At 55.4% G+C, this 26,058-nt stretch overlaps 1 protein-coding gene across 3 annotated transcripts in view; it reads right to left on the bottom strand.

Moving 5' to 3' along the window:
- Nucleotides 1-26,058, bottom strand: part of LOC139682897 (acid-sensing ion channel 2) — a 507,095-nt gene that overhangs the window by 21,715 nt on the left and 459,322 nt on the right. The gene's annotated exons all lie outside the window — the stretch shown is intronic.

The raw sequence follows: 26,058 nt of genomic DNA, 5'->3' as shown, positions 1-26,058 counted from the left end.
CTGGCCCTCCATGGATGGCACCTGGTAAATCCACGATGCTCCAGAGCAGGAGAGGAGCAGTTGGGAGTGCCCAACCTGGGTCATCAGACCTTCATGGAGGAGGTGCTTGATGTGGACTCTGCCCACATCCCCTCTGCTGCCCCCTGGCACCAGGAGCATCTCCAGGCTCCTGGTCCTTTCATGCTACATGTCCTGAACACAGAGACTCAAGGTTTCTCCAGCTTGCTCTGAAGGTGCCAGCCAGGGAAAACTGGAGGTGACACCTCGTTTCCAGCTGGGGTTTGGTTACAGAAGACATTCCCACATGACTGAACCAAATAAACTCCTCCCTCCCCCAAACAGAGATGCTCCTGCTTTCCAGAAGGTCTCCAGAGCTGAGATCATGGGTGCAGCCTGTCCCACCCCTGACCCAGCCTGAGGCCACCTGGGACATGATGTAGGTCATTGAAGAACCTAAAAATGGGTCCCATTCAAGGAGCTCCTGAATTTCTGCTCAGCTGAAGCTGCTCCAGGCTGGAAAAGGCTTTTAGGACCATGTGGCCTCTCAGCTGAGAGGTTTCCACAGCCCAAACCCACACTGAGTGCCTCAAGGTCCTCACCCTCTTCCACCAGAGCCAAAACCAGCCCAGAAGAGACACCTGAGGCAGAATTAATGGGATGCAAATCAGCCCTGGGTGGGACATGGGAGCACTTTGGGCTCCTCTTCCCACCCAGGATCTCCACCCAGGTGGGGCAGGACCCCTTTATCCCTGTAGAGCTGCTGCCACATCCCAACAGACTCCAGGGACTGAAGGAAATGGTTAAAGATGCCTAATTTGGCCTAAACCCTGAGTTCCCCACTCAATGAATCCATGTTGGTGGCCACCAGTGCCACCTCCACATCTAAAGAGCTTCTGTTTAAGGATGAATCATTCTTTACTTTCTCACCACTCCTCAGGGGTTTGCTACTATTTTATTCTGCATTTCAGCTTCCACCAGCACTGCATTAAATCCAAAAGTCCAGGGAGGAACTGGCACCAAGGAGTCCCAACCACAGAGGAGACAAGAGCAGAAGACACCAGACCATGGGATGGCACAGGCAGAGGCCAAGGACAAGGGTGGGATAAGGTGGTGCTGGATGACATGAGGGTTACAGATCTCAGGAACTCATCCCTGGAGAGGATGTCACTCTGGAGGCTCAGTCAGGCAGCAAAAGGATCTGACTCCTTCTCCCAAGAGGACCTTCCTCACAGGACCACAGGATGGTTTGGGTTGGGAGGACCTTAAAGCCCATCCAGTGTCACCCCCTGCCATGGGCAGGGACATCATGCAACAGCATGGCTGAGACAGCAGCCTGGTGGGAACAGCTCCAGAAGGCTCTGGAAAAATTGGATTAACAAGGGAAGAGCTCCAGAAGGCTCTGGAAAACTTGGATTAACAAGGGAAGAGCTCCAGAAGGCTCTGGAAAACTTGGATTAACAAGGGAAGAGCTCCAGAAGGCTCTGGAAAACTTGGATTAACAAGGGAAGAGCTCCAGAAGGCTCTGGAAAACTTGGATTAACAAGGGAACAGCTCCAGAAGGCTCTGGAAAACTTGGATTAACAAGGGACAACCAGGTGGGAAAGGGAATGGGTTGAGCAGCCACATCTGAGGGAAAGTTGGGAACTGGAGGAGGAAGAGGTCAAGTAACTGAACACACAAAAATCATTGTCTAAGAGGCAGGAAAGGAGCAGCTGCTCCAAACTGGGAAATGGAGCAGCAAAACCAGTCTGGGAAATACCCAAAGAGTTGAAGACAAGGAGTGAATGGAGCAGGTCAGGTTTGAACCATGGAATGCTTTGGATTGGAAGGGACCTCAAAGCCCACCCAGTGCCACCCCTGCCATGGGCAGGGACACCTCCCACCAGCCCAGGGTGCTCCAAGCCCTGTCCAGCCTGGCCTGGGACACCCCCAGGGCTGGGGCAGCCACAGCTTCTCTGGGCACCTGTGCCAGGGCCTGCCCACCCTCCCAGCCAGGAATTCCTTCCCAATATCCCACCTATCCCTGCCCTCTGGCAGTGGGAAGCCATTCCCTGTGTCCTGTCCCTCCATCCCTTGTCCCCAGTCCCTCTCCAGCTCTCCTGGAGCCCCTTTGGGCACTGGAAGGGGCTCTCAGGTCTCTGGCTCTAAACCCAGCCTAGAACATCCTCCAACTCCATGGAATCACAGGATTCCAGAATGGTTTGGGATGGAAGGAAAATTAAGGATCCCAACCCTGCCATGGGCAGGGACATCTCCCACCAGCCCAGGGTGCTCCAACCCCTGTCCAGCCTGGCCTGGGACACTCCCAGGGCTGGGGCAGCCACAGCTTCTCTGGGCACCTGTGCCAGGCCCTGCCCACCCTCCCAGCCAGGAATTCCTTCCCAACATCCCACCTAAATGGACTCTGCTCATCCAGGAGTTCCTGAAGGAAATGAAGGCATGAAGGGAATGGCTTTAGGTCTGGCTTTGTCAGGCCAAACATGAGCACCCCCAGTGCCCAGATCTACCTCCCTCACAGCCACCCCCTGAGGCTTCACCTCAGCTTGGCAAAGCCACAGCCACGTGTGGATCCAGGAAGGTTGGACCAGACACCTCTGGAGAGCCCTGGCCAGATGTGCTGCTGAGACCTTCACCCCCTCCTGAGGCAACAGCCCTCCCTGCCAGCCACAGACCACACCCTTCTTCAGCTTTGGGGAACAAACAACACTTGAAAAGCTCCTCTCTGCTGGTTGGGCAGAACTTCACATGCTGCACCCACAGGGACATGGCCACCAGCAGGATCTCCACATCTCCAGGCTTGGTCTCAGCAGCCTCTGCCCCCTCAGAACTGGAGCTGGTCATTAATCCTGACCTTATTTAAGCTCAGCTTTTCTACCTGAGGTGCAGGAGAACAATTTGAAGGTGTCTTGGTTTGAGATGAGCAACTGCCAACCCCCCCAAGCACAGAGAGAAAAGCCTCCCTCCTAACACCAGGGAAAGGGAGGAAAAGAGAGGGGAAAGGAAAAAACACTTCAAACTGCATTTATACTAAAACTACAGATATTTTTCACAGAAAGAAAGAGACAATTAGAAGAGAGTACAAATATTCACTCACACAAGTCTGGAACAACAAGTTCCCCACCTCAACTTCTTAACGAACACACAAATTCTACTGTCCTAATTACACATTACTTAAGAAGAAGCTCATTCCCCAGGGAGACAAACCCAAGCAGAAAGGAGAGACCCAGAACAACACATTTTACTTTCCTGAGGTACCCTGTGAGCCAGTGGTGGGCCTGGTCCTCTCCATCCCCCCTGGGACAGCATCGTGTGTCCTCCCAAGAGGAGGCTGAGAAGCCACTGCCTTAACCACTCCCACACTGGTTCCTACTGCCCTGGAGATGATGCCAGAATGTGGGATGGAATACAAAATTCCTGGCTGGAAGAGGTCAGCTGTTGGCTCAGCCCAGCTCAGCTCAGCTGACACCTTCAGTCTAGTCCAGACTCCAGAGCCCAAATCTAGGCCCACCTGGGTGAACCCATAACAGAAGGTTACCAGGATTTCCTCCCTGGGGCCTCCACAGTGCTGTGAACTCTGGGAGGGCAGAGAGAGCGACGAGGCTGGAGAAGGGACTGGAGCCCAAGTGCTGTGGGGAGAGGCTGAGGGAGCTGGGGGTGTTCAGCCTGGAGAAGAGGAGGCTCAGAGGTGACCTCAGCACTGTCTGGAACTGCCTGAAGGGAAGTTGTGGCCAGGTGGGGGTTGGTCTCTTCTCCCAGGCACTCAGCAATAGGACAAGGGGGCACGATGGGCTCAAGCTCTGCCAGGGGAAATTGAAGTTGGAGATGAGAAAGAAATTCTTTGCAGAGAGAGTGCTCAGGGATTGGAATGGGCTGCCCAGAGAGGGGGTGGATTCCCCATCCCTGGAGGTTTTTCAGCTGAGCTTGGCCGTGGCACTGAGTGCCATGATCTGGTAAAGGGACTGGAGTTGGACCAAGGGTTGGACTTGATGATCTCTGAGGTCTTTTCCAACCCAATCCATTCTGTGATTCTATAGCCAATTATTAAGTAATGCCTATTTCCCAAAAATTGCTAGATCTAAACAGTCTTAATGCAACTTATTTTAACTTTATAAAAGAGCTCCTCTGATGTTTCTGCAGTTCCATTTCTTGTTTCTGCACCAGCTCAAGGTCTCTGGACAAATTCTATTCTTATCTTACAACACCTACAAACTTGTCCTTGGTTTGCCAGCCTGAAGATGTCTGAATCCCAACACCCCCCAGGCTGGGAATGGAGCAGAACCCCCTCCCTGGCTACATTTCTCACCACATGAACACCCATCAGTGTGCCCGGGACAGCCTTTCCCAGCAAATCCTGAGCTGCTCTTCCCACTGAAGGATTAAGGCAGCGTTAATTAAATTGGGGATTAATTCAGCATCTGCTTCCAACTGGCTGCAGAGTGTTTGGGAGGTGCAGAGAGCTCAGCTTTCTATTCTTGGTGGCTTTCCATGACTTTGTCAGTGTTTTCTGCTTGGAGCATCCCTTGAAAGCCCTTCCTGAAGCTCCAGCTGACTGTAAGGTCCAAACAGATCCACTTCTCTGGTAATTAACCATCTGAAGATGTTCTGGGCACTAATTTCTTTGGAAATGAGGAGAGAGCCTGAGCCATGTGTCGTTTCCAGCTGGAGCTGTTGCTCCCCAGCTCTGCTGGAGGCATTGGAGGCTCCACAGAACATGGTCCTGCTTGCAGAAAGGCAGAGCAAGTCCCACATGGCTCCATCTGAGAAAGGGAGATGGTATTTTCTCTGCTGATTCATGTCATGACTGGACCAGAAGGTGGCCTGAGGGTTTGTGATGGGCAATGAACCTTCTCCTGCAAAGATCTGGGCAGTTTGGGGGCTCCTCACTCTTGTCCTTGGCCTCAGTTCCCCCTTCTGTGAAATGGGAGAAAAGTTCAACTCAACCCCTTGGGCTGGAAGGGTCAGCAGGGCCTGTGCCACCCTGTCAAGGGAAACCAACCCCCTCCCCAAGGTGCCCACACAGGGGACAGTGTCCTCAAGGGGCTCAGGAAGCACCAAGTGCCACATTGTGCTCAGTTGAGGAAAGAGATTGAGGGGCTGGAGTGGGGCCAGAGAAGAGCAACGAGGCTGGAGAAGGGACTGGATGTGGCTCTGAGTGTCCTCTGAAACACCTCCAGGGACAGAGAATCCAACATGTCTTGATCCAACCCCACTGTGATCACCAGCCCAGGGCACTCTGTGCCCTGGGCTGGTGATCACAGTGGGGTTGGATCAAGGGTTGATGATCTCCGAGGTCTCTTCCAACCCAACTGAGAAGAGAAGAGCAACGAGGCCAGAGAAGGGACTGGAGCACAAGTGCTGTGGGGAGAGGCTGAGGGAGCTGGGGGTGTTCAGCCTGGAGAAGAGGAGGCTCAGAGGTGACCTCAGCACTGTCTGGAACTGCCTGAAGGGAAGTTGTGGCCAGGTGGGGGTTGGTCTCTTCTCCCAGGCACTCAGCAATAGGACAAGGGGGCACGATGGGCTCAAGCTCTGCCAGGGGAAATTGAAGTTGGAGATGAGAAAGAAATTCTTTGCAGAGAGAGTGCTCAGGGATTGGAATGGGCTGCCCAGAGAGGGGGTGGATTCCCCATCCCTGGAGGGGACACTGGATGTGGCACTGAGTGCCATGATCTGGTGATCACAGTGGGGTTGGATCAAGGGTTGGACTTGATGATCTCAGAGGTCTCTTCCAGCCCAATCCATTCTGTGATTCTGTGATCTGGAGGGAACACAGATGTTCATCCCTGTGCCAGCTCCACCACATCCATGGAGGTCTGTTGAGGTCACTGTTCCTTGTGTCCCTTGGGCAGAAAGGCCCCAAGAGAGGGGGTTGCTGTGGCAGCCCAGCCACGCCCAGAGGACACTCTGAGATGTGGAGGACCCTCCCTGCTTGTAACAGCATCCTTGGCTCAGCATTGTCATGGCAACAAGGGCAGCAGAGCCCGAGCTCCCCCACCTTCCCCACCAGTGCCAGGCGGGGCTGGAGATCCCGGGACAGGGTGGAGCACCCTGAGCTGGGTGTGCCAACAGTGTCCCCACCAAGCCAGTGACTCCCCACACCCCTCCTGTGTCCCTCCCTCACCCCACACCCCTCCCATTCAGCACGTGGGACCTGCTGTGTGTCCTCACATGACCCACCAGGGCCTGTGCCTGGAGCTCAGCACCTCCTGAGCACGTTGGGCTCAGCACCCCAGGGCTCAGCCAGGACCTGCAGGGACCCAGAGGACGTGGCTGGTGGTCCCAGGGGTGTCACCTGCTCCTTCAGCCCCACTGTGTCTGTGCAGGAGCCTCAAACCAACCCCCACCAGCCACATCTCTGCCAGACAGAGCTCTGCAGATGGCAAAGCCAACCCCATCGCCATGGAAACGTCGCTGGAGGAAAACAGGACCCTCAGGGCTCCCAGGGACAAACAGGAGTTATGAAACCAGTTTAACACCAGCAAAACCAGTCCCAGTGCCCCGTGTGTGCTCCCACAGCCACGGGAGGGTTTTCCTTCACCTCAAGGTGTCTGGGAATGGGAAGCGAAGGTGGAAGGAGACTGTTCTCAACAGGCTGTGGGAGGGTCGATCCCAGTGGAGGCAGAGCCTTTCCCAGGGAAAACCAAGAGCTGCAGATCCATCCCGTGGGTGTTGCTCTGGCAGGCTGTGCTCTGCTGTGCCTTGGGAGCAACCAGGGACATGGAATTTCCCCATGGATCAAGTGAGATGTGTAGCACTGGAATTTCCCTGGGGATGACACTGAGATGTCTATCACTGGAATTTCCCTATGGATCTAGTGAGATGTTTATCACTGGAACTTCCCTATGGATGACATTGAGATGTCTATCACTGGAATTTCCCTATGGATCAAGTGAGATGGGTCCCACTGGAATTTCCCCAGGGATGACATGGATGCCTCCAGTGAAGGCAGAGCCTTCCCCAGGGAAATCCACTCACTCCAGATCTGTCCCATGGGTGTTGCTCTGGCAGGCTGTGCTCTGCTGTGCCTTGGGAGCAACCAGGGACAAGGAATTTCCCCATGGATCAAGTGAGATGTGTAGCATTGGAATTTCCCCATGGATGACACTGAGATGTCTATGACTGGAATTTCCCCATGGATGACACTAAGATGTCCACCACTGAAATTTTCCTAGGGATGCCAATGACATGTCTACCCCTGGAATTTCCCCATGGATGACAATCAGGTGTCTGCCACTGGAATTTCCCCATGGATGACACTGAGATGGGCCCCACTGGAATTTCCCCATGGATGACACTGAGATGTCTATCACTGGAATTTCCCCATGGATGACACTGAGATGGGTCCCACTGGAATTTCCCCATGGACAGCACTGAGATGTCTATCACTGGAATTTCCCCATGGATGACACTGAGATGGGTCCCACTGGAATTTCCCCATGGACAGCACTGAGATGTCTATCACCGGAATTTCCCCATGGATGACACTGAGAAGGGTTCCACTGGAATTTCTCTATGGATGGCTATGAGATGTCTATCACCGGAATTTCCCCATGGATGACACTGAGGAGGGTCCCACTGGAATTTCCCCATGGATGACAATGAGATGTCTATCACTGGAATTTCCCCATGGATGACATGGATGCCTCCAGTGAAGGCAGAGCCTTTCCCAGGGAAATCCAGTCACTCCAGATCTGTCCCATGGGTGTTGCTCTGGCAGGCTGTGCTCTGCTGTGCCTTGGGAGCAACCAGGGACATGGAATTTCCCCATGGATCTAATGAGATGTGTAGCACTGGAATTTCCCTGGGGATGACACTGAGATGTCTATGACTGGAATTTCCCTATGGATCTAGTGAGATGTGTAGCACTGGAACTTCCCTATGGATGACATTGAGATGTCTATCACTGGAATTTCCCTATGGATCAAGTGAGATGGGTCCCACTGGAATTTCCCCAGGGATGACATGGATGCCTCCAATGGAGGCAGAGCCTTCCCCAGGGAAATCCACTCACTCCAGATCTGTCCCATGGGTGTTGCTCTGGCAGGCTGTGCTCTGCTGTGTCTTGGGAGCAACCAGGGACATGGAATTTCCCCATGGATCAAGTGAGATGTCTATCACTGGAATTTCCCTATGGACGACACTGAGATGGGTCCCACTGGAATTTCCCCATGGATGGCACTGAGATGTCTATGACTGGAATTTCCCTATGGATGACACTAAGATGTCCACCACTGAAATCTTCCTAGGGATGCCAATGAGATGTCTACCCCTGGAATTTCCCCATGGATGACAATCAGGTGTCTACCCCTGGAATTTCCCCATGGATGACACTGAGATGGGCCCCACTGGAATTTCCCTATGGATGGCTATGAGATGTCCATCACTGGAATTTCCCCAGGGATGGCTATGAGATGTCCATCACTGGAATTTCCCCAGGGATGGCTATGAGATGTCTATCACTGGAATTTCCCCAGGGTTAACAATGAGATTTAAGTTGGATATTGGGGCAAATTTCATGGAAAGGGCTGTCAAACCCTGGAAGAGGCTGCCCAGGGTGGTGGAGTCACCATCCCTGCAAGGGTCCAAAAATGTGTGGAGGTGAGAGCTGAGGACATGGTTAGTGGTGAACATGGTGGTTCTGGGTTAACAGCTGGACTTGGTGATCTTGGAGGTCTTTTCCAGGAGCAACGAGGCTGGAGAAGGGAGTGGAGCACAAGTGCTGTGGGGAGAGGCTGAGGGAGCTGGGGGTGTTCAGCCTGGAGAAGAGGAGGCTCAGAGGTGACCTCAGCACTGTCTGGAACTGCCTGAAGGGAAGTTGTGGCCAGGTGGGGGTTGGTCTCTTCTCCCAGGCACTCAGCAATAGGACAAGGGGGCACGATGGGCTCAAGCTCTGCCAGGGGAAATTGAAGTTGGAGATGAGAAAGAAATTCTTTGCAGAGAGAGTGCTCAGGGATTGGAATGGGCTGCCCAGAGAGGGGGTGGATTCCCCATCCCTGGAGGTTTTTCAGCTGAGCTTGGCCGTGGCACTGAGTGCCATGATCTGGTGATCACAGTGGGGTTGGATCAAGGGTTGGACTTGATGATCTCAGAGGGCTTTTCCAACCCAATCCATTCTGTGATTCTATGGATGTGGCACTGAGTGAGAATCCACCACATCTTGATCCAACCCCACTGTGATGGGCTGGTGATCACAGTAGGGTTGGATCAAGGGTTGGATCAAGGGTTGGACTTGATGATCTCAGAGGTCTTTCCCAACCCAGCTTATTCTGTGATTCTATGTTTCTATGACAGCAGGTGATGGACCTCGTGTCCCTTCTCTCTTCTCATGGCCCAAAGGCTGGAGAAGAAGCAGAGGAGTCTCTGCCATTGAATCCCATGGGCTGAAGGCACCAGTGTGTTCATCTGGCACTGATGGAATTCAACCACTGTGTGTCCAAGGCCAGGTTGGATCGGACCTGGATCACCCTGGGCTGGTGGGAGGTGTCCCTGCTCATGGCTGGGAGTGGTACTGGGTGGGCTTTAAGGTCCCTTCCAACCCAAACCATCCCATGATTCTGTGATGCCACCAATGTAAACTGGGATAATGTAACTCTATTCACAGAACCCCAGACTGTTCTGAGCTGGAAGGGCCCACAAGGATCACCGAGTCCAACTCTTCAGACAGTGGCCCACTGTCCTAGTTCAGCAGGAGGGACCAGCTAACCCTGTGTGGGGGTGATCAAACCTGTGTATTCCATCCCCTCTATTCATTCCCAAGGACAATGGACCATCAGCAGCAGCTGCCCAGGGAGCCATTGGCACCTTCACACCCAGCCTGAGGGGGCGGAGCTGCCAATGGGCCATCAACAGTTCAACACCCCCTGGCTCCCAGAGTTAATCACCCATTGTGTGAGTCCCCGCCCAGGGGGAGGGACTGGGTGCTCCCTGAGGGTACATAAGGGGTGGGTAAGAAGACCTCGGGAACTTCTCATGGGATCCAGAGCAGCAGCAGGACCTCGACAGGAGGAGATCCCCGCTCTCGCCCAGACCACAGCCCTCACCTGCACCAACAGGTTTTTCATTTCCTTTTGCTCTGGACTTGGGGGAGCCACAGGGGTCTCAGCACAAGGGCAAACAAACCCCCTTGGGTTTGTGCCCCAGGACACTGGGTTATACTGCTGGGGTTTTGTGAGTTGAAAGCAAATTCCCTTGTGTGTCAGTGTTGTTATTGTAATATTATTATTAAATTTTAGCTCTGACTTATAATCTCTCTCGTGGTGAGTTCATTTCCCCTGCTGGTTCACCTTTAAACCAGCACACCCACACAGGGGATTGAACCCATGACCTTGGCATTGTTACAACCAAGGTTTAACCAACTGAGCTGATCTCAGTTTCTGGAGATGGACCCCAAACTAACACTCCTGGAGATAAAGCAACACCCACACCAGGTTGGGCCCCAAAGCCTCCCTGCAGCCAATCAGTACTGAGCATTTCTTTGAGTCCCTTCCACCCAATCCCCAGGTCATGGGGATGGAAGAGGCAGGAGGTGGGACATGCCCAAGCTCCCAGAGCACCAGGAGTGGAGGCTTCTCCTTCCCCTCCTCCCAATCTCTGTGTTCCATCACCCACCCAGGAACAGAAGGTGTTATCCCAGACTCCACTCAGCAGATCTGCTATTTTCAGCCCAGCATGTTGCATTTGCACAGGAAATCTGAGCCCATATGTCTCAATGTATATTATTTAAAAGCTCCTTACGTAATCCCCGGGGCAGGAGAAAGCAGCAGGACTCCAGGGCTGCAAAAGAGGTTCTGCTGATGGCCAGGAGCCAGCAGATAAATATTTCAGCTCCTTGCTTCTCTCCTATTAAGCCTGAGCTTTAATCATTAAAGTGGGGGAACAAGTGTCTCAGAACCTGCTTTACTGGCAGGGTCGTGCCAGGGCACTGCCAGGTGATGTTGCTGCTGGAACACAGAGAATATCAATGCCCTTCCCACCTCAGCATCCTCTGGGAGCCACAAGTGAGCCAGAAAATCAGGATCTCCTCCATCCCTGGGAGCTGCTGCCAGAAACACAGAGCAAGGAGGGAGAGGCATTCCCTCTGGAGGGCAGGAATGTTCCTGGCATCCAGAGCTGGGGGTGCCAAGCCCCTCGGGCCACCCATCTGCCAGGCTTCTCCTCAGCAAGCTGCTGCCACCACAGGGACAGGGAGGATTCAAAAGAAATAAAAATAAGGTTTTAGAGGCACAGGAGAAGCTCCTGCTCAGCTCTGTCCCTCCAGGAGCTGCTGCTTCCCCCAGGACATTGTGGAACATTGGAGGCAGAGTTTGAGCCCATCGTGCCCCCTTGTCCTATTGCTGAGTGCCTGGGAGAAGAGACCAACCCCCAGCTGGCCACAACTTCCCTTCAGGCAGTTCCAGACAGTGCTGAGGTCACCTCTGAGCCTCCTCTTCTCCAGGCTGAACACCCCCAGCTCCCTCAGCCTCTCCCCACACCACTTGTGCTCCAGTCCCTTCTCCAGCCTCGTTGCTCTTCTCACTTGGGTTGGAAGAGACCTCTGAGATCACCAAGTCCAACTCTTGATCCAACCCCACTGGGATCATGGAGTGCCCTGGGCTGGTGATCACAGTGGGGTTGGATCAAGACATGTTGGATTCTCTGTCCCTGGAGGTGTTTCAGAGGACACTCAGAGCCACATCCAGTCCCTTCTCTGGCCCCGCTCCAGCCCCTCAATCTCTTGCCTCAACTGAGGGGCCCAGAACTGAACACAACACTCAAGGTGTGGCCTCCCCAAGGCAGAGTCCAGGGGAAGGGTCACTGCCCTGGGCCTGCTGGCCACGCTAGTTTGGATCCAGGCCAGGATCCCCTTGGCCTTCTTGGCCACCTGGGCACACTGGTGGCTCCTGTTGAGCTTCCTGTCCCTCAGTCCCCCCAGGTCCCTCTGCCTGGCTGCTCTCCAGCCACTCTGTGCCCAGCCTGGAGCGCTGCAGGGCTTGGGGTGGCCAAAGGGCAGGACCTGCACTTGGCCTTGTTGAACTCCATCCCATTGCAATCAGCCCCATCTCTCCAGTCTCTCCAGATCCCTCTGCAGAGCCCTCCTGCCTTCCAGCAGCTCGACACTCCCTCCCAGCTTGGTGTCATCAGCAAATTTGCTGTTGATGGACCCAATCCCCTCATCTAAATCATCAATAAAGATGTTAAACAGGACTGGACCCAGCACAGACCCCTGGGGACACCACTGGTGACCGGTCACCAGCTGGATGCAGCTCCATTCACCAGCACTCTCTGGGCCCAGCCCTCCAGACAGCTAACCCTAGTCCTGGTGGTGGAACCTCATCTGAACCACCATCACCAGTCCTGGTCACTGGATCTGTGGAGACAGGGGAAGGGACACACCAGAAGGTGCAGGGCTGGGAGGAGGAGGAGGGAAGGCAATGTTTGGGAGGAGGCCAACGCAGCTTGGGTGGTGCAGCGTCTGGTGAGGGGAATCCTCACTATAAATACTCCAAGGGAAGCACCAGATGGGAGCAGAACGTTCCCACCACCAGGAAAAACAGGGAAAAAAGAATCATTCCAGATGGAACAGCTTTCCCAGAGAAGCTGTGGCTGCCCCAGCCCTGCGAGTGTCCCAGGCCAGGTTGGACAGGGCTTGGAGCACCCTGGGCTGGTGGGAGGTGTCCCTGCCCATGGCAGGAGGTGGCACTGGGTGGGTTTTAAGGTCCTTTCCAACCCTGGGATTCTGTGATTCCATAAACTGAGGGTGATTAAAGGTTAATCTGGGAATCACAAGGTCTGGAGATACCAGCACATGGCCATGGAGAAGTGCCTGTTACATGGACAGGTTGGATCCCACCTGGTGGTCCTGGAGGCAGGTTATGACCTGCCCTTCAAGGAGAAGTGTTGTCCTTTCAGAGTCCAGAGGGAATTTGGCAGCAAAGGCTCAGGGAGAGCCCCACAGCTCCCTCCAGGCTCTGCAGTTCATGCTGGAAGGTTGAGGTCCATCATGGTCCTGGTGGGCTCTGGGCACCTGCTGGGCACCTTCTTTGGCACCCAGAAAGTGATAGGTGGGGAAGAGACCATGAGGGTCACAGAATGTCAGAATGGTCTGGGTTGGAAGGATCTTAAAGCCCACCCAGTGCCACCCCCTGCCATAGGCAGGGACACCTCCCACCAGCCCAGGGTGCTCCAAGCCCTGTCCAACCTTGGACACTTCCAGGGATGGAGCAGCCACAGCTCTTTTGGTCATCGAGTCCAACCCTGTGTGATGATCTGAGACATCTTCAAGCAGATCAGGTTGCTCAGGGCCCATTCCCTCTGCAAACCTCCTCCTGCTCCAGCTGCAGCTCCAGGATGGAGAAGGGGTTGTGGAGATGCCAAGGCTGCCTCCCACATCTCCACATCTTCCCACTTCCACCTGGCCCCAAAGATCTGCCCTGTTATGTTTTGCAATCCCAAAGCTCAACCCCAAGCACAGATTTTGCCTCTGGAACCCTCAGTTGTTGCCTTGAGAAGGTCCTTGAGCCAATGGGACCCCTCAGCATCCTCAGGGTGACAGTCCTGGGACCCCAAAGGCTCCTGCATGTCACCATCCCAGCCTGGGGCAGCAGAAGGGACAAATCCAGCCCCAAAGCTTGGTCCCCTCCTGTCCCAGCCCATCCCTGCTGCCCTGGGATGGAACCAGGAGCCAGGGACCTTCTTGCTTCCACCCTGAGTTTGCAGCTTCCAAGAGTCCATCTCAACTTGAAGGGCAGCAAAAAGGTTTCATTATCTGGTTTACAGCTGAAATATTTCCAGGAGGCCTCGGGACATCACACAACCAACCCTGGGAGACCTTTCCTGCTGCTCCAGAAACAAATCTCTGCTCCAAAGGGTTGGACTTGATGATTTCAGAGGTCTCTTCCAACCCAACTGATTCTATGAGATCCTGAAGATGAATTGCTCCTGGCCCATGGGATGGACTACAACAAACTGCTGGGTGGTGTTCAAATGTGTCCACTCTTCCCTTGGGAACAGGCTTGGATGAGAGTTAGGAGGGTGAGGAAAGCATCTCAACCAGGACACCACGGAAACCACCAGAGGTCTGTCATTTTTCCCCACCAGGATCAGCTCTGACATCCCTTGTGATGTGGCTCCACCACGGAGCTGCTCCAGCCCCAGCCTGGAATTAGAGACTCATCTCCACAACCTGCAGGTCATGGTGGGTGAAGGGATGGAGAGAGGCCACCAGTGGAACACCCTGGGGAGGGGGGTCAGACTCAGGCTCTGTGGCAGGTGCTGAAGTGTCACAAATCAACGAGTTTGGGAGGATGTTGGATGTGGAAAACACCACCAGGAACATCTTGGAAACCAGAACTGGGGGGAAATGGGATCCTTCCCTGGAAGAGACTTCAAGGGAGCTCAGGGTCTCCTGGCCTTGATCAAAGGTGACCAAGTGACAAGGAAAAGCAGAGCTGGCTCAGAGCCCTTTTTCTTCAGGCACCTGCAGGAATCCTGTGCAAGCAGAACAGCCTCTCATTGGGCCAGGGGAGGTTTAGGTTGGATGTCAGGGAAAACTTCATGGAATGGGTTGTCCAGCCCTGGCACAGCTGCTCCAGTGGAGTCTCTGGAGGGATTTAAAGGCCATGTGGATGTGGCACTTGGGGACATGGGTCAGTGGTGGCCTTGGCAGTGCTGGTTGGACTCTGTGATCTCAGAGGGCTTTCCCAGCCTGGACCATTCCATGTCCTCACTCCCACGGAGCGAAGCTGCTGCCCAGGGAGCCAAGCCCTGAGCCCTGGGACATTCTCTGGGCAAAGTGCCACCCCTGGTGCCCAGCACTGCCCCAGGGCCTGCAGGGCTCTCTGGAACTGGGGTGGGGGCTCTTCAGCTGCCACCCCCCTGGGGGAGTGGTGGGAGGAGACCTTGGGGTTCAGCTCTCACTCCTTACAGGATCAGTGAAACCAGAACAACAAAGGGTTGGGATTTACTTTCCAGGGGGGGTTGAAGCTTTGATTTAATCCTTTTTGTCTTAACCTGAGGTGATGTTTGAAAAGGAAATGAAGTTTCAAAAGGCAGCAAAGCTTTTGGTCAGGAAAACTTCCCAATATTTGCCTTTTAGGGGCACACAGGTTGTGTTTGGGGTGGGAAATGACCTCAGAGGGTTCTCCAACCTAAACAATTCCACAATCCTGTGATTCTGTGCCACCTTTGGCCCTGCCCCATGAAGACAAGGAGTGGCTCCTCCACCTGCCTGGCACATTTTGGGCTTCCCAAGGGGCTGTTCAACAGCAGAAACCTCCTTCCCATCCCCACTTCCACACACACCTTCTCTGCTTTCCTCCCCCTCAACCTCCCACTGGCACCAAAGAGACTTTTCTGTCCCAAACCACTTGGGAGAAGGTACTGGCACCCACTCCCTTCCCTGCTGCTCCCTCTCCAGAATCCAAGGAAAGCCACTGTGGAGGATCAGCTGTCACTTGGCCAAACAGATGGCACTTCCTTCTCTGCAGCTTCACAAGAGTCTCCCTAAATAGCAGCAGTGGAAGTAATAACCACAACAAAAATATGGAATTCCATCAACAAACCCCAGGCCTTTTCCTGCAGCTCCTGCAGGGTTTGGTGGCCTCAGTGGTGGCAGAGAGACAACAGTGACCCCAGAGAGCCAAGAGTGACCCCAGAGAGCCAACAGTGACTCCAGAGAGTCAACAGTGACCCCGGAGAGCCAAGAATGACCCCAGAGATCCAACAGTGACTCCAGAGAGCCAACAGTGACTCCAGAGAGCCAAGAGTGACCCCAGAGAGCCAAGAGTGACCCCAGAGGGCCAAGAGTGACCCCAGAGAGACAACAGTGACTCCAGAGAGCCAACAGTGATGCCAGAGAGCCAAGAGTGACCCCAGAGGGCCAAGAGTGACCCCAGAGAGACAAGAGTGACCCCAGACAGCCAAGAGTGACCCCAGACAGCCAAGAGTGACCCCAGAGAGACAAGAGTGACTCAAGAAAGCCAAAAATGACCCCAAAGAGCCGAGAGTGATCCCAAAGAGCCAAGAGTGACTCCAGAGAGCCCCAAAATGCTCAGATTCTGCCCAGGGAGTGGTGATTCTGCCCTGAGACAGCTCAGCTGTCATTGCTGTGGGGCTTTGTGGCCTCACTGTGCTGTCCCAGAGCAGGAGAGTCCCCCAGCCCTGACCACAGCCACGACCTGGCACATCTCCCTTGGCCAGCACGTGGGGAAGGATTGGGAACATGGCCTGAAGAGCAGAAGGATGATGGCAATGTGGCAGTGGGTCAGCAGTGACATCACCCTGCAGGGCCACCTCCTGGCAAGGTCCCCATGGGTGCCAAGGGACCCTGGAAGAACCCTGGTGAGGCCACCAAAGACAACCTTCCACCCCATGGCAATCCCAGCCTGCTCCAAGGGGCATCACCCAACCTGTCACAGAATGATAGAATGGATTGGGTTGGAAAAGCCCTCCAAGGTCATCAAGTCCAACCCTTGGTCCAACTCCAGTCCCTTTACCAGATCATGGCACTCAGTGCCACGGCCAAGCTCAGCTGAAAAACCTCCAGGGATGGGGAATCCACCCCCTCTCTGGGCAGCCCATTCCAATCCCTGAGCACTCTCTCTGCAAAGAATTTCTTTCTCATCTCCAACTTCAATTTCCCCTGGCAGAGCTTGAGCCCATCGTGCCCCCTTGTCCTATTGCTGAGTGCCTGGGAGAAGAGACCAACCCCCACCTGGCCACAACTTCCCTTCAGGCAGTTCCAGACAGTGCTGAGGTCACCTCTGAGCCTCCTCTTCTCCAGGCTGAACACCCCCAGCTCCCTCAGCCTCTCCCCACAGCACTTGTGCTCCAGTCCCTTCTCCAGCCTCGTTGCTCTTCTCTTCTCAGTTGGGTTGGAAGAGACCTCGGAGATTATCAACCCTTGATCCAACCCCACTGGGATCACTCTGGCACTCTGTGCTCTGGGCTGGTGATCACAGTGGGGTTGGATCAAGACATGTTGGATTCTCTGTCCCTGGAGGTGTTTCAGAGAACACTCAGAGCCACATCCAGTCCCTTCTCCAGCCTCGTTGCTCTTCTCTGGCCCCACTCCAGCCCCTCAATATCTTTCCTAAGTGAAGATGAGGTTCCCTCAAGGGTTCGAGGGATACAGGAGGAGAGGACATCAGTCCTGCAGTGTCCTCCCCACCCCTCAAATCCATTTACCCTCCACCTGCCCACCACAGCTTGTCCCTGCCCTACTCCCAACCTCAGCCCTTCCCACACCTGAAGACTCCTCAGGGTTTTCCCTTCCCCTCCTCCAAACCACTTGACTCCTTCCTCAGTTCCACCACCTCAGGTGAAGCCCAGCTCTGCTGCAGACAGCCCCACACAGCAGAAGACCTCAGGTGGCCACAGGTGCCCCCCTGGTGCCATTGCTGCAGCTGAAGCTCTGGCAACACAGCCCCAGCTTTTTTCTCCCTTCTCATCTTTTCTTCCACATGGAAAAACCACGGCAGGAACACTCTGCTCAGGAACTCTGCTCAGGGCCTGACAGGAGCAGCTCTGGCTCCTTCCTGAACTCCTTTTAACCTCCACAGGAGCTGAATAATTCATCACAACTCCTTTTCCCCCTTCCCTCTCTCTTCTGCTCTGCTCCTCCATCTTCACCTGCTCTGCAGCCACCCAGAAGTTGCTCTGGATGCTCTTTGGCCCCTGGGATTGCTCCCAGCACTTTGTATTCCTGGGAGGAGGCCCCAGAGCCACCTGTGCTCCTTCTCAGAGGGGCTCAGCAAGGACTGTGGGATGTTTTGTCTTGTGTCCCAGTTCAGGAACCGGGACCACTGTGTGGGTGTGCCCAAAGCTGGGCATTCCAAACCCTCTGGGCCATTGCCCAGCAACTGTTCCCAAGGGCCCATTGGCAGCAGCTGCCCAGGGCACAGCTGAGCCCTCAGGCTGGGAGCTGGCTGGGAAAGAAGCCTGGCAGAGGAGCTGGGAGAACTGCCCTGCAGGGACTCCTTGGCACCTCCACACCCACCTGAGGGCTCAGCTCTGCTCAGGGGCCACCAACGAGTCCAAAATCCCCCCTGAGTGCCAGAGTCAGATCCCCCAGGGTGGAACTCCCTGCCCTGGGGGAGGCACTGGGGGCTCCCACCCAAACCTCAGAGGGCACAATCTTGGGGGTTGGGAAACTCTGGAACCACTGATGGGATGCAGAGGAGGAGCAGCCCCTGGCCAGGAGGAGCCACCACTCTGGCCCAGACTGTGCCATCATCTGCACCAACAGGTTTGTCCCTTCCTTTGCCTTTGGACTCGGGGGAACCACGTGGGGCTCAGCACAGGGGCCACCAAACCCCCCTGTGTTTGTGCCCCAGGGGGCTGGGTTAGACTGCTGGGCTTGGGGGTTAAACCCAATTTCTCTTTGTGCCATTGCATTGATTGGAATATTGTTATTAAATTGTGACTCTGACTTATAATCTCTTTGGTGTTGGGTTCATTTCTCCTGCAGGTTTAACTTTAAACCAGCACATCTTGTAAACAAGGCAGGGAAGATCCAGACCAAAAAAACTTGATGGTGCTGCCCAGGGGTGAAGTGAGATGGAGCAAGGGATGCCCACCAAGGGCTGCAGGAGCAACTGCCACACCTTGCCAGGGCACTGGGCTCCTGATTTCCTTCACAAAGTCCAGCATTGTGTCATGGGAGACATTTTATTTGCTCCACATCTCAGGAAACAGAGATTATTTGTCCCTTCAGACCAGACTATTTGTCCCTTCAGAGCAGACTATTTGTTCCTACACAGCAGATTCTTCCTCCCTCCCTCAGAGCTGGTCAAGGCAATGATGTTTCCAAGAGAAGCCTCTCAGGTTCTGCTCCCATTGCTGAGCACAAGTGAAACCCTCCCAGAGCATCCCCAGGAAGGGGCATCCCTCCCCCACCCCCCTCAGCACAGGGATTTTGGGAGCACCTGGGAGGTCTCAGGCACCAACCAGAGCTGGAGAGAGTTGGAGCAAAACGATGATCCCTGAGCCAAAGGGATTAACACAATTAAATTTAATTAGCACTTGCAAAGGGTTTTATCTTCAAAGCTCTTTCCAGCCCCAACGTCTCCTGGTACCTCCTTGGGTCCATTAATATGCACAGAGATCTCCTTCTTCCAGCAGGGAAAGGGAGACACTCAGGGAAGGGTCAAGGCCAGAGAGGTGGGGCATGACCTGGATTATTCCCATGGAAAATCCAGAGGGATCCCAAAACCCCCACCAGTGTCACTGAGCCCTCCCTCACTTCTTGTGCCCAGGAAAAACAGGGATAACAATCTGTTTGCAGGCACCTCTGCTGCTCCCAGACCTTGCCAGGATGGTGGGAGCCCCCCAGTGCCCACAGTGTTGGCAGGACAGGCTCTGCCCCTCCTGGCAGCCTCTCCAGTGCCCACAGTGTTGGCAGGACAGGCTCTGCCCCTCCTGGCAGCCTCCCCAGTGCCCACAGCACTGCCCAGGACAGGCTTTGTCCATAATGGGAGCCCCCCCAGTGCCCACAGTGTTGGCAGGACAGGCTTTGCCCCTGCTGGGAGCTCCCCCAGTGCCCACAGCACTGCCCAGGACAGGCTTGGCCCCTGCTGGGAGCCCCCCCAGTGCCCACAGTGTTGGCAGGACAGACTCTGCCCCTGCTGGCAGCCTCCCCAGTGCCCACAGCACTGCCCAGGACAGGCTTTGCCCATAATGGGAGCCCCCTCAGTGCCCAGAGTGTTGCCCAGGACAGGCTTTGCCCATAGTGGGAGCCCCCCAGTGCCCAGAGTGTGGGCCAGGACAGGATTTCCCCCTCCTGGGAGCCCCCCCAGTGCCCACAGTGTGGGCCAGGACAGGCTTTCCCCATAGTGGGAGCCCCCCCAATGCCCACAGTGTTGCCAGGACAGGCTTTGCCCATCCTGGGAGCTCCCCCAGTGCCCACAGTGTTGCCAGGACAGGCTTTGCCCCTGCTGGGAGCCCCCCAGTGCCCACAGAGTTGCCCAGGACAGGCTCTGCCCCTGCTGGGAGCCCCCCAGTGCCCACAGAGTTGCCCAGGACAGGCTCTGCCCCTGCTCGGAGCCCCCCCAGTCCACAGTGTTGGCCAAGACAGGCTTTCGCCTTGGTGGGAGCACCCCCAGTGCCCACAGTGTTGCCCAGGACAGGCTTTCCCCTTGGTGGGAGCCCCCCCAGTGCCCACAGTGTTGGCCAGGACAGGCTCTGCCCCTGCTGGGAGCCCCCCCCAGTGCCCACAGTGTTGGCAGGACAGGCTTTGCTCCTGCTGGGAGCCCCCCCAGTGCCCACAGTGTTGCCCAGGACAGGCTTTGCCCCTGCTGGGAGCCTCCCCAGTGCCTACAGTGTTGCCCAGTACAGGTGTTCCCCATAGTGGGAGCCCCCCCAGTGCCCACAGTGTTGGCAGGACAGGCTTTCCCCATAGTGGGAGCCCCCCCAGTGCCCACAGTGTTGGCAGGACAGGCTTTGCCCCTGCTGGGAGCCTCCCCAGTGCCCACAGTGTTGCCCAGTACAGGTGTTCCCCATAGTGGGAGCCCCCCCAGTGCCCACAGTGTTGGCAGGACAGGCTTTCCCCATAGTGGGAGCCCCCCCAGTGCCCACAGTGTTGCCAGGACAGGCTTTGTCCATCCTGGGAGCCCCCCCCAGTGCCCACAGTGTTGGCAGGACAGGCTTTGCCCCTGCTGGGAGCTCCCCCAGTGCCCACAGCACTGCCCAGGACAGGCTTTCCCCTTGGTGGGAGCCCCCTCGGTGCCCACAGCACTGCCCAGGACAGGATTTCCCCTTGGTGGGAGCTCCCCCAGTGCCCACAGTGTTGGCAGGACAGGCTTTGCCCATCCTGGGAGCCCCCCCAGTGCCCACAGTGTTGGCCAGGACAGGCTTTCCCCATAGTGAGAGCCCCCTCAGTGCCCACAGCACTGCCCAGGACAGGCTTTCCCTTTGGTGGGAGCCCCCCCAGTGCCCACAGTGTTGGCAGGACAGGCTTTCCCCATAGTGAGAGCCCCCTCAGTGCCCACAGCACTGCCCAGGACAGGCTTTCCCTTTGGTGGGAGCCCCCCCAGTGCCCACAGTGTTGGCAGGACAGGCTTTCCCCATAGTGAGAGCCCCCTCAGTGCCCACAGCACTGCCCAGGACAGGTTTTCCCCTTGGTGGGAGCCCCCCAGTGCCCACAGTGTTGCCAGGACAGGCTGTGGGCACTGAAGTTGGCACAGCAGCCCCAGAGGCTCCAGATGAAGCTGCAGCAGGAGATGCAGGTTCCATTTCAGTGCTCTGTGGTGGATCTCCCCTCTGGGGTTCCCTTATCTCTGCTCTGCCACATTTCCCACTGCCAGCTTTGAGCTGGCACTCCTTCAAGTTTGGCCTTGAATGAACATTCCCTGAATTTGGGCCTTTCATGGTTCTTTGAAAGAAAACATTTTTATTTTTTTAAAAGAAGGGGTTTGAAGCATCTCCACCCCTTGAAGGATGTTCCCATTTTTGATTTGTGTTTCACAGCCTTGAGCTGAGGAACGTTTTGTGGCCACACCAGTCCCTCAGGAGCATCCTGGATGCCACAGAGATCCCACAGCCTCTCCACAATGGGGTCCACAGCTCAGAAACCAACTGGGTTGGAACCTCCAGAAGGTCAAGGAGGGATTTCTCCCCATCTGCTCCTCAGGTGGGAGCTCCCTGCAGAGCTGGGGAACAACAGCAGAGCGATGTGGAGCTGTTGGAGAAGGTCCAGAGGAGGCCAAGAGTTGGAGCCTCTCTGGGCTGGAGCCAGACTGGGAGAGCTGGGGGGGCTCATCTGGAGAAGAGAAGGATCCAGGGACACGTGAGAGACCCTTCCAGAGCCTAAAGGGGCTCCAGGAGAGCTGGAGAGGGACTGGGGACAAAGGATGGAGGGACAGGGCACAGGGAATGGCTTCCCACTGACACTGGGATATTGGGAAGGAATTCCTGGCTGGGAGGGTGGGCAGGCCCTGGCACAGGTGCCCAGAGAAGCTGTGGCTGCCCCAGCCCTGGGAGTGTCCCAGGCCAGGCTGGACAGGGCTTGGAGCACCCTGGGCTGGTGGGAGGTGTCCCTGCCCATGGCAGGGGTGGCACTGGGTGGGCTTTGAGGTCCCTTCAAACCCCCAAATCCAATGACTTTAAGATTAAATTGGCTGGGCATGAAGGAAAGTGGTCTGAGATCTCTCCTTGTGGGACTTGGATGAAAACACTCACAGCCTGTGATAGACAAAAAACACCAGCAGCCCATAATACTCTGGGCTTGTCTCCTCAGTGCCTTGAAGCTCCAGCTTCATAGAATCACAGAATCACAGAATGGATTGGGTTGGAAAAGACCTCCAAGATCATCAAGTCCAACCCTTGGTCCAACTCCAGTCCCTTTACCAGATCATGGCACTCAGTGCCACGGCCAAGCTCAACTGAAAAACCTCCAGGGATGGGGAATCCACCCCCTCTCTGGGCAGCCCATTCCAATCCCTGAGCACTCTCTCTGCAAAGAATTTCTTTCTCATCTCCAACTTCCATTTCCCCTGGCAGAGCTTGAGCCCATCGTGCCCCCTTGTCCTATTGCTGAGTGCCTGGGAGAAGAGACCAACCCCCACCTGGCCACAACTTCCCTTCAGGCAGTTCCAGACAGTGCTGAGGTCACCTCTGAGCCTCCTCTTCTCCAGGCTCAACACCCCCAGCTCCCTCAGCCTCTCCCCACAGCACTTGTGCACCACTCCCTTCTCCAGCCTCGTTGCTCTTCTCACTTGGGTTGGAAGAGACCTCTGAGATCACCAAGTCCAACCCTTGATCCAACCCCACTGGGATCACTCTGGCACTCTGTGCCCTGGGCTGGTGATCACAGTGGGGTTGGATCAAGACATGTTGGATTCTCTGTCCCTGGAGGTGTTTCAGAGGACACTCAGAGCCACATCCAGTCCCTTCTCCAGCCTCGTTGCTCTTCTCTGGCCCCGCTCCAGCCCCTCAATCTCTTGCCTCAACTGAGGGGCCCAGAACTGAACACAACACTCAAGGTGTGGCCTCCCCAAGGCAGAGTCCAGGGGAAGGGTCACTGCCCTGGGCCTGCTGGCCACGCTAGTTTGGATCCAGGCCAGGATCCCCTTGGCCTTCTTGGCCACCTGGGCACACTGGTGGCTCCTGTTGAGCTTCCTGTCCCTCAGTCCCCCCAGGTCCCTCTGCCTGGCTGCTCTCCAGCCACTCTGTGCCCAGCCTGGAGCGCTGCAGGGCTTGGGGTGGCCAAAGGGCAGGACCTGCACTTGGCCTTGTTGAACTCCATCCCATTGCAATCAGCCCATCTCTCCAGTCTCTCCAGATCCCTCTGCAGAGCCCTCCTGCCTTCCAGCAGCTCGACACTCCCTCCCAACTTGGTGTCAGCAGCAAATTTGCTGCTGATGGACTCAATCCCCTCATCTAAATCATCAATAAAGATGTTAAACAGGACTGGACCCAACACAGACCCCTGGGGACACCACTGGTGACCGGCCACCAGCTGGATGCAGCTCCATTCATGGATTTCCAGCTTCTCCTCATGTTACAGAGGGTTTCTCCTCCCCCTTATGTGCTCACTCTGTTACTTTGGGTAATGGCTGTGAAATGTTCACTTTTACCCAACAATTCCTGCAACAAACACAGAACTTTCCAATTTTGTCTGTTATTCCCAAGCCAGTGACTCCCAATTTCCTGGGCTGCTCTCTCAGGTCACTGCAGAATTCCTTGGGCCACTCCAGGAAGGTCTGAGCAGCTGCATCTGAGGGAAAGTTGGGAACTGGAGGAGAAAACACTGAGGAACTCAAGCACACAAACATCATTGTCTAAGAGGCAGGAAAGGAGCAGCTGCTCCAAAGTGGGAAATGGAGCAGCAAAACCAGTCTGGGAAATACCCAAAGAGTTAAAGACAAGGAGTGAGTGGAGCAGGTCAGGTTTGAATCCCAGAATGGTTTGGGTTGGAAGGGACCCCAAAGCCCACCCAGTGCCACCCCTGCCATGGGCAGGGACACCTCCCACCAGCCCAGGGTGCTCCAAGCCCTGTCCAACCTGGCCTGGGACACTCCCAGGGCTGGGGCAGCCACAGCTTCTCTGGGCACCTGTGCCAGGGCCTGCCCACCCTCCCAGACAGGAATTCCTTCCCAATATCCCATCTGTCCCTTCTGCCACTGGGAAGCCATTCCCTGTGTCCTGTCCCTCCATCCCTTGTCCCAGGTCCCTCTCCAGCTCTCCTGGAGCTCCTTTGGGCACTGGAAGCCTGAGGGCTCAGCTGTGCCCTGGGCAGCTGCTGCCAATGGGCCATTGGGAACAGTTGCTGGGCAATGGCCCAGAGGGTTTGGAATGCCCAGCTTTGGGCACACCCACACAGGGACAAACTGGGCCCACCTGCTCAACTGGGACACCCTGATGAAGTCCTTGCCCCTCCATGACCTCCTCTGCTGGTGTCATGCACATTAAGCTGAAATCCATGCTAAGCTGACGACTAGAGGAGCAGGGAGGGGTTCTCACATCCCTGGAACTGGGTTGGGCTTGGATTGCTCTGGGGTTTCACCTTACACATGGAGTTTTACAGGATTCAAAGCCAAACTGTATAAGCTGGGCCTTGATTGGTTAAAGGGTGTAGGAGAAGCTCTTGGACCCATTCCAAGGAAGCTCTGCCATGTTCTTACAGGCCCGGGTAGAGCTGGTGCTCGGCTTTGAAGCTTGTAAAACATCAATCTTTGCCTTTCAACACAAGACATTCCATCTCCCACATCATACAGAGCCTCACACAGATTGTCCTCAGTCTTCATGGAGCTCTCTGGACACCACCAGAATGAAAAACATTAACTATGCTGGTTGAGAGTTGCTGTTCCCATGGAAACACTTAACTCAGCTCTTGGTAGGTAAGAGGAGTTGATTATTTCCAAATATTTGCATAATCATGGAAATGTGTCCTTAATGTGAATTAAAGCTCCTCAGCTGCTGCCACTGGCACGGCACAAACTTGGCTTTCCAAGGAAAGGCTTTGCCAAGGGCATGGAGCTCTTGGTAGGACCTCCAGCCCTGGCTGTGCAGAGGGATGGAGATGGGCATGGGGTGGCATCTTGGCCTTGCAGTGCCAAAGGCAGGTGGGCATGGGGAGGTCCAGCCATGGGGGAGCTCCAGAGTAGGAGTTAAGGATTTTCTTCCCAGTGAGTTCATTGCTCCGTTGCCCCTGGGAGGGTGGGCAGGCCCTGGCACAGGTGCCCAGAGAAGCTGTGGCTGCCCCAGCCCTGGGAGTGTCCCAGGCCAGGTTGGACAGGGCTTGGAGCACCCTGGGCTGGTGGGAGGTGTCCCTGCCCATGGCAGGGGTGGGATCCTTAAGTCTCCCTCCATCACAAACCATGCTGGAATCCTGTGATTCCATGGAGTTGGAGGACATTCCAGGCTGAGTTTAGAGACCTGAGAGTCCCTTCCAGTGCCCAGAGGGGCTCCAGGAGAGCTGGAGAGGGACTGGGGACAAGGGATGGAGGGACAGGGCAGAGGGAATGGCTTCCCACTGCCAGAGGGCAGGGACAGATGGGATATTGGGAAGGAATTCCTGGCTGTGAGGGTGGGCAGGCCCTGGCACAGGTGCCCAGAGAAGCTGTGGCTGCCCCAGCCCTGGGAGTGTCCCAGGCCAGGTTGGACAGGGCTTGGAGCACCCTGGGCTGGTGGGAGGTGTCCCTACTAACAGGGGGAAGAGTCCAACAGCACACACACAAATCCCAAGTCTGCAAAGACTCCAATCATCTCTCCTGCTGAGCAGGAGCCTGAGAGGTGCTTGAGGAGCCTCATCTGGGCAGGGTGACCGAGTAACAGTGACATCAAATCTCAAGTGATCACAGAATCACAGAATGAACTGGGTTGGAAGAGACCTCTGAGATCATCAAGTCCAACCCTTGGTCCAACCCCACTGCGATCACCAGATCATGGCACTCAGTGCCACGTCCAGTCTCATCTTAAACACCTCCAGGGATGGAGAATCCATCACCCACCTCTCTTTGCACTCAGGGGGCCCAAGTGGGGCTCAGCACAGGGGCCAGTGAACACCACTCTGTTGGTGCCCCAGGGGTTGGTTATTGATGGTTTGATGGGTTAAAAACAGTTTTTCTCTGTATCATTGTATTTATT

The sequence above is a fragment of the Pithys albifrons genome, chromosome 25, assembly GCF_047495875.1.
Source record: "Pithys albifrons albifrons isolate INPA30051 chromosome 25, PitAlb_v1, whole genome shotgun sequence".
Taxonomy (NCBI): Eukaryota; Metazoa; Chordata; class Aves; order Passeriformes; family Thamnophilidae; genus Pithys; species Pithys albifrons.
The sequence above is the reverse complement of the archived record's forward strand: the minus strand, read 5'-3'. Positions and strand labels throughout refer to the sequence as shown.